We start from the raw sequence: 9,158 nt of genomic DNA on the forward strand, positions 1-9,158 counted from the left end.
AAAAAGGGCCCTACCTGCGCGCGCAGCTTTTCTCTCACCCGCAGCCTCTCTCTCTCTCTCTCTCTCTCTCTCTCTCGACGCAGGTGCTTCTCCCTCACAGGCTTCCCGGCAGGCACTGCGGCACCGGCAGCCGCTCGGCCCCGCCCCAAAACAACCTCCTTAAAGGGGAGGGCCCAAGACAACCTCCTTAAAGGGGAGGGCGGCTCCTTCTTTTCTGTCGGAGGATAAGTAACCTCCCTTTCTTGACTTATTTATTTATATACTAGTCATCCCCTGCCACGCGTTGCTGTGGATCTGTGTGGGAGGTTTGGCCCAATTCTATCGTTGGTGGGACTTCAGAATGCTCTGTGATTGTAGTTGAACTGTAAATCCCAGCAACTACAACTCCCAAATGACAAAATCATTTTTTTGAGTGAAGGACATAGATTGCTTTGTGTGCAGTCTTGTGTCCAAATTTGGTGTCCAGTGGTTTTTCAGTTATGCTCCTTGATTGTAGGTGAACTATAAATCCCGGCAACTACAACTCCCAAATGTCAAGATTCTATTTTCCCCAAACTCCACCATTGTTCACATTTGGGCATATTGAGTATTCGTGTAGAGTTTGGTCCAGATCCATCATTGTTTGAGTCCAGAGTGATCTCTGGATGTAGGTGAACTACAACTCCAAAACCCTTCCAGTATTTTCTGTTGGTCATGGGAGTCTTAATGAGACATGCCGCATTATCACAGGGTGTCTGCGCCCCACACCACTGGAGAAATTACACTGCTTAGCCAGTATTGCACCACCTGACATCCGCCGGGAAGTAGCAGCCAATAGTGAAAGGACCAAGGCAGAGACATCTCCAGCTCATCCCTTGTTTGGGTATCAGCCAGCACGTCAACGACTTAAATCAAGACATAGTTTTCTAAGGTCTACAGAGACACTCGCTGGAACACCCCAGCAAGCGAGGGTCCAAAAGTGGCAGGCCCAAACCCAGGACCTCAATCCATGGGTGATACCAAATGAGAGACTCCCCCCTGGACACACAGAAGACTGGGCGACTTGGAAGGCGCTGAACAGACTGCGCTCTGGCACCACGAGATGCAGAGGCAATCTTGAGAAATGGGGCTACAAAGTGGAATCCACAACATGCGAGTGGGGAGAAGAGCAAACCACAGACCACCTGCTGCAATGCAACCTGAGCCCAGCCACATGCACAATGGAGGACCTTCTCGCGGCAACCCCAGAGGCACTCCAAGTGGCCAGATACTGGTCAAAGCACATTTAACCAACTACCAAGTTTGCAAAATCTGTGTTTTTTCTTTTGCGTGTGTGTTTGTTTGTTTTTTAATCTGTGTGTTTGTTTTGTTCTATTAGAATTGTAATACAATGGTATGGTTGCTGATGACACGATAAATAAATAAATCATCCAACCACAGATCTGTTATAAGTGGTTTTAGGGCAGCATTTTCCAACCTGGGGATCGGGATCCCTGGGAGGTCGCAAGGGAGAGGGGGGGGGTGTCTGAGGAGTCACCAAAGACAATCAGAAAACACAGTATTTTCTATTGTTCATGGGAAATTTCGCCCAATTCTATTATTGGTGGGGCTCAGAATGCTCTTTGATTGTGGGTGAACTATAAATCCCAGCAACTACAACTCCCAAATGTCAAGGTCTATTTCCCCCAAACTCCTCCAGGGTTCACATTTGGGCATATTGAGTATCTGAGCCAAGTTTGTGCCAAATTTGGTCGAGTAACTGAAAATACCTCCTGCATATCAGATATATACCTGACAATTAAGAGTAGATGTGGCTTATTTATTTATTTATTTATTTACTTTATTTGTATACCGCAGTTTCTCAGCCCGTAGGCGACTCAATGCGGTTAACAACAAGAGCAATAATTCAATACTAACAACACATACTATTTAAAAACAATTAACACCATAATATAATAAGTAATTACATATCAATAACAACACATTAACATCTCGTAACTAGAATCATGATCCATCTCGTCATCCATAAATTCCGTTTTTCTATATTCATTGTATTCATTGCACTATTTATCCAAACGCCTGTTCAAATAGCCAGGTTTTCAGTTTTCTTCGAAACACCATCAAAGAGGGGGCAGATCTAATGTTCATGGGAAGGGCATTCCACAGCCAAGGGGCCACCACTGAGAAGGCCCTGTATCTCGTCCCCGCCAAACGTGCCTGTGATGCAGGCGAGATCGAGAGCAGGGCCTCCCCAGAAGATATTAAAGTCCTGGTGGGTTCATAGGCGGAGATATGTTCGGATAGGTAACTTGGGCCAGAACCGTTTAGGGCTTTATAGGCCAACGCCAGCACTTTGAATTGTGCCCAGTAGCAAATTGGTAGCCAATGGACAAAATGACAAAATCAATTTTTTTGAGTGAAGGACATACATTGGGTTGTTAGGTGTCTTGTGTCCAAATTTGGTGTCAATTCGCCCAGTGGTTTTTGAGTTGTTAATCCCACAAACGAACATTACATTTTTATTTATATAGATTATTATCCTTACTATTATTATGTTCTATTGATTTCGGCTTCCAGAGATACATCTTTTATATACAGAGATGTATGCAGCTTTTAGTGGGACAAGAACTGGAACTTGACTGATGAGATTGTTTTATGGTTTTAATAACTGTTTTGATATTTGATGATGTACTGTTTTTAATATGATTTATGTTTAAACAAACAAATTGAAATTGAATCCAGACAAGACAGAGGTACTCCTGGTTAGTCGCAAGGCCGAACAGGGCATAGGGTTACAGCCTGTGTTGGATGGGGCCGCACGCCCCTTGAAGACGCAGGTTCGCAGCTTGGGAGTGAGCCTGGACTCATCGCTGAGCCTGGAAACCCAGGTTTCAGCGGTGACCAGGGGAGCATTTGCACATCTAAAGCTTGTGCGCCAGCTGCCCCCGTATCTTGGGAAGTCTGACTTGGCCACGGTAGTCCACGCTCTAGTTACATCCCGTTTAGACTACTGCAACGCTCTCTACGTGGGATTGCCTTTGAAGACGGCTCGGAAGCTCCAACTAGTCCAACGCTCGGCAGCCATGTTACTAACAGGAGCGGAGCGCAGGGAGCATACAACTCCTCTGCTGCACCAGCTCCACTGGCTGCCGATTTGCTACCGGGCTCAATTCAAAGTGCTGGCGTTGGCCTATAAAGCCCTAAACGGTTCTGGCCCAAGCTACCTATCCGAACGTATCTCTGCCTATGAACCCACCAGGACTCTAAGATCTTCTGGGGAGGCCCTGCTCTCGATCCTGCCTGCATCACAAGCACGGCTGGCGGGGACGAGGGACAGGGCCTTCTCTGTGGTGGCCCCTCGGCTGTGGAACGCCCTTCCCATGGACATTAGATCAGCCCCTTCGTTAATGGTGTTTCGAAGAAAACTAAAAACCTGGCTATTTGAACAGGCGTTCGGATAAACAGTGCAATGAATACGATGAATATAGGAAAACGGAATTACGGATGACGAATTGGATCACGATTCTAGTTACGAGACGTTAATGTGTTGTTTATTGATGTGTCATTACTTTGTATATTATGCTGTTAATGGTTTTTTAAATATTGTATGTTGTTAGGATTGACTTTTTGCTCTTGATGTGAACCGCGTTGAGTCACCTACGGGCTGAGAAACTGCGGTATACAAGCAAAGTAAATAAATAAATAAATAAATAAATAAATAAACTGTGGTTTTAATATTGTAGTTGTATTTGTCAGGGGTGATTTGAATGCAATATTCCTGCTTCTTGGCAGGGGGGTGGACTGGATAGCCCATGAGGTCTCTTCCAACTCTTTGATTCTATGATTCTATGATTCTAAGGCATTGAATTTTAGAATCATAGAATCATAGAATCAAAGAGTTGGAAGAGACCTCATGGGCCATCCAGTCCAACCCCCTGCCAATATTGCATTCAAATCACCCCTGACAAATGGCCATCCAGCCTCTGCTTAAAAGCTTCCAAAGAAGGAGCCTCCACCACACTCCAGGGCAGAGAGTTCCACTGCTGAACGGCTCTCACAGTCAGGAAGTTCTTCCTCATGTTCAGATGGAATCTCCTCTCTTGTAGTTTGAAGCCATTGTTCCGCGTCCTAGTCTCCAAGGAAGCAGAAAACAAGCTTGCTCCCTCCTCCCTGTGGCTTCCTCTCACATATTTATACATGGCTATCGTATCTCCTCTCAGCCTTCTCTTCTTCAGGCTAAACATGCCCAGTTCCCTAAGCCGCTCCTCATAGGGCTTGTTCTCCAGACCCTTGATCATTTTAGTCGCCCTCCTCTGGACACATTCCAGCTTGTCAATATCTCTCTTGAATTGTGGTGCCCAGAATTGGACACAATATTCCAGATGTGGTCTAACCAAAGAAGAATAGAGAGGTAGCATGACTTCCTTAGATCTAGACACTATGCTCCTATTGATGCAGGCCAAAATCCCATTGGCTTTTTTTTGGCGCCACATCACATTGTTGGCTCATGTTTAACTTGTTGTCCATGAGGACTCCAAGATCTTTTTCACACGTACTGCTCTCGAGCCAGGCGTCCCCCATTCTGTATCTTTGCATTTCATTTTTTCTGCCAAAGTGGAGTATCTTGCATTTGTCACTGTTGAACTTCATTTTGTTAGTTTTGGCCCATCTCTCTAATCTGTCAAGATCGTTTTGAATCCTGCTCCTGTCCTCTGGACAATTGGCTCTCCCTCCCAATTTGGTGTCGTCTGCAAACTTGATGATCATGCCTTCTAGCCCTTCATCTAAGTCATTAATAAAGATGTTGAACAGGACCGGGCCCAGGATGGAACCCTGCTTGTGGCACTCCGCTCGTCACTTCTTTCCAAGATGAAGAGGAAGCATTAGTGAGCACTCTCTGTGTTCGTCCACTTAACCAATTCCAGATCCACCTCACCGTAGTTTTGCCTAGCCCACATTGGACTAGTTTCCTTGCCAGAAGGTCATGGGGGACCTTGTCGAAGGCCTTACTGAAATCCTTTTGCCATTATCTATGTGTAAACCGCTTTGAGTCCCCTTAGGAGTGAGAAAAGCGGTATATAAATGCTGTAAATAAAATAAAATAATAAATCTCAGCTGCCAGAGGCCTCCTTTTACCCACCCGGAGATGGAATTACGTAATATTACAAAGTGATCACGCTTGAGAGCAAACCTTGTTATGAAAAAGACACAGTTTTATTTAATGAAAAATCCCTAAAATAGGAGCGTTGGGGGAGACGATGGACCCCGAGAATAAAATGCATCAAATACCAACAAGGCTCCAAAAATCATCCAAAGCTGGAATTGTGAGTGACTGTTTGAGGGGTGAAATCAGAAATGAAGAGAATCGACATGTTTACCAAAAAAAAAGGTATATACAAAACTCAATACTTATGTACAGCGTGTGACACAAATAAAAAAAGAGCACACAGAATTCCAGACAATCTGAATTATAGACACACACAAAATATAGTCAGAATGTGCAAAAAACCCACACAGCAATACAAGGGGACACAGCGGTCCTCGAATGGACCCACATATTGTAACAGTCATGACAGAAGAGTCTGCGTAGAAGCTATGGATACAGACCTTGGAAAACTGCCTATCTCCAAACTGTGGTTCATTCTTGGGAATCCAAAATCCTTCTCTTTGGTAAACCTTCTCTTTAAGAAGCTGGCCGAGTGGAGTTTGAGGAACCCAGGGAAAAAAATGGCTGGGATTCGGTTCTTAGAATTGCAGATTTTCGATCCAAATTCAGGAAGTTACGGCGTACGCCTTCCTTTCTGCTGGATACAAGAGACAACCTCGATCGCATGTCAATTATAAATGGCAGTTCCTAATAGTTTCTGTCATAAAAATCACCAATAATGAAATAATAATGAAACTTTTGTAAGAGTTCTGAAATTTTCACCACCAGAATTTTAGCAACATTGTAGAAGCAAGGCACCAGCACCCCCTAGTGTTCACCAACAGAACTTTAGTTTTGTAACCATTTTCAGTGGTTCTCAACCTGTGGGTCCCCAGGTGTTTTGGCCTACAACTCCCAGAAATCCCAGCCAGTTTACCAGCTGTTAGGATTTCTGGGAGTTGTAGGTCAAAATATCTGGGGACCCACAGGTTGAGAACCACTGATTTAGAACCATGGTTGCACATGCCTACTAGGCAGCTACTTCTTGAAATGAGCCTCTGCTAACTTCCTTGTCGTTTTGCAGACAAAGGAGAGGGTCAACATTGGACACACAAGGGAATTTAGGAGTTTAGGGATGAGCCAGATGACCATAAACACAGCCCCAAATCCTTACAATGACCATAAACACACCCCCAAATCCTTACAATCCCAAGCCTACTTTGTTTTCAAAATCTGGATCCAAGCAGCGGGGTCCGCGGAGAGAAGTGTGAAGTACCAGACTTGTCTGAGCCCCCCTCCTGCACTTTGGAATGACAGATGGGCACAAATGGTATCAGCAGTACACCAGTTTGGTTGGTTGGCTGGAGTGTGTGCGTGTTCAGAAGAAGCCCAACGGGCCATGGGTCCCTGTCACAGCTTGTGCTTCCTTTGGGACAAAAATAATAGAAATTTAGAGTATATGAAAAGTCAAATCATGACGCTGACTTGTTTCCTGGGTGCTGGAAATGCCCTACGTGCGATTCACAGTTGACCACGATGGGGAACCTGTTGATTCAAAGTCCTACCTTGGACTTGCACAGGCTATGAACGTGTCCACTGCATGGATCGTCACCTCAACAAACCCATCTCAAAATAGGCGACTGTCATATGTTCTGCAGCTGATGGTGGTTGGTGATGGAAGGGTTAATGTGAGTATTAGTTCTAGAGGGTTTGGTAATCTGGAAGTAGGAGTTCATGGGTGCAAGCAATTAGGGGTGGAGGTGTGCAGGAGATGGGTTGCAGTTGGGTGTTACTGGATTTAAGGAGCTAACCTTGAGACTGATCTTTGGGAGAAAAGTATCTGTTTTATTTTGGTGGTGGATGCTGCTGGTTTTCCCCCCAGGTCTGTTGGATTTTTCGATATCTTGACCTGTCTCCTGTAATCTTGGAATCCTGGAACCGTGAACCTTTGGACTGGCTTTTGACTATGGTATAGACTCTTCATCCCTGGACTTTGTTTATTGAACTCTCGGCATTTGACCACTGGACTGGACCCTTTTGACTATGGAGTCGTTTTTGCTATCTTTATATTTTATGTTTTGGTCTATTAAAATAGCCAGCAAGTTAAGTGATGTTCTAATTAAACTGTTTGATAAACCAGGAGTTTGATTCATCTCTACCTAAATAAGGCAGAGCCCTGTCAACGTGACAGCGACATAAACAGTCCCTTTATCAACTTCTAGATCAGTGGTTCTCAACCTGTGGGTCCCCAGATGTTTTGGTCTTCAACTCCCAGAAATCCTTACAGCTGGTAAACTGGCTGGGATTTCTGGGAGTTGTAGGCCAAAACACCTGGGGACCCACAGGTTGAGAACCACTGTTCTAGATGGACGGCTATACAGAGCTAGTAGGTTGCACTGAGCTTTAAAAGGGGGACTAGGTTTAAAAGACTTGATATTTTCCTGAAGTGGCAATCTAGTAGGACAGAGGACATAAAGAAGGTTCTGTAGGTTGAACTGGAATCCTGAATATTGCTTAATTTGGACAGAGTGATGTGATTCTGCTGCTTCCTTCCAAATATTGGCAAATAGAGAAGGGCTGGGATAAATGACTCTCCCTCAGTCACAAAGGGTATGGCCATCATTGTCTGGGAAATTATTAGAACACGCAGTACAGCGCTTAAATCCTGTGACGGCCGACAGAGAATATTCAAACCGATAGCAGAGGCAGTCCAAAGCTACTCAGAAACGAGGAGGTTCTCAAGCTGCTGCAATTAGCGGTGGATGAAGAGAACTGGAGGCTGTAGCACCTCCCACTGCCTATACTCATGGGGGAGAGTGGGCGGGGCTACCGCCAACAATGTTTAATGACCTAGAACAGTGGTTCTCAACCTGTGGGTCCCCAGGCCTACAACTCCCAGAAATCCCAGCCAGTTTACCTGCTATTAGGATTTCTGGGAGTTGAAGGCCAAAAGATCTGGGGACCCACAGGTTCTAGAGTCATTAATCATTTTTTACGGTAGCCCCGCCCACTCTCCCCCATGAGTATAGGCAGTGGGAGGTGCTACAGCCTCCAGTTCTCTTCATCCACCGCTAATTGCAGCAGCTTTTCTGCGCAGGTGCTGGAATTACCATATGTGCAATTCACAAGGACTACAATGGGAAACCAGCCTAATTTTGAGAAGTTCTCTCCCTAGATTAACCCAAAGCTGCCCAGTCTTGATCATAAATGACATATGCAAATCAGAAGATGTGGGATATAATGACGAAATACTATTTTGCCAGCTGACATGAAAAGACTTCAGAATTGTGCTTATTCGAAGACATTGTCTTCTATTCATGCTGTCCCTCAAATCCACACATAAAGGGCACATAGAATAAACACCCTTTCCCTGCTGCTTGTTCCAAACTCACGGTGGTTCTTTGACATTCAGGGCTACATGCTAAAATGATCTATCTCACCATTGAGAAGGGAGGTCACAAAGTTTACGACAGGCACCCAAGAACAAAGTCACAAAATCACATTTGGTAGACTAGCCCACAGCACTGGTGAAGAGAAGGCAAAAACCAACACCTAATGCAACTCTATCTGCCAATGGGATCCCACAAGGGAAATGGCAATCTGAGCCGATCTAGCTCTTAAGACGGGCCTTCCAGTACTATTAAGTGAATGGAGTACTCCGTTCAGTAGTTGCCTTTTTCTCTTGAGCAGAATACCAACAGGAAAGGCTTGCCTGAAAGTGATCTGAAGAGAAACAGCTTGAGAGAAAGTGATGCAAATATTCCCCTCTTGAAATCCAGCAGGAAAATAAGACTGATATTCAACCCGCTTGTCCTCTGGGTTGCTGTGAGTTTTCTGGGCTGTGTGGCCATACAGCCCATGGCCATACAGCCTGGAAAACTCACAGCAACACAGTGATTCCAGCCATGAAAGCCTTCAACAATTCCTCTTCCACTGTAACAGCCAAATTTCTGTAACATCCTATAAATCCCTCTTCCATTGTAACAGTCTAGTAATTAGGACAACCACCTTCAGAATATTTTCCCTCCCCATA

At 44.9% G+C, this 9,158-nt stretch overlaps 1 protein-coding gene across 2 annotated transcripts in view; it reads right to left on the reverse strand.

Annotated features, from left to right (window-relative positions):
* KLC2 (kinesin light chain 2) overlaps positions 1 to 129 on the reverse strand; it is a 67,637-nt gene extending 67,508 nt beyond the window's left edge. Inside the window, exon 1 of one of the 2 annotated variants that reach the window (XM_067472458.1) lies at positions 39 to 129. The gene's annotated coding sequence lies outside the window, so the exon portion shown is untranslated. Of the gene's footprint in view, positions 1 to 14 lie in introns of both variants that reach the window. The other variant, XM_067472457.1, reaches the window with a different exon arrangement.
* Between the last annotated feature and the right edge of the window lie 9,029 nt (positions 130 to 9,158).

Source organism: Anolis sagrei, chromosome 12 (genome assembly GCF_037176765.1).
Source record: "Anolis sagrei isolate rAnoSag1 chromosome 12, rAnoSag1.mat, whole genome shotgun sequence".
NCBI classification, from domain to species: domain Eukaryota; kingdom Metazoa; phylum Chordata; class Lepidosauria; order Squamata; family Dactyloidae; genus Anolis; species Anolis sagrei.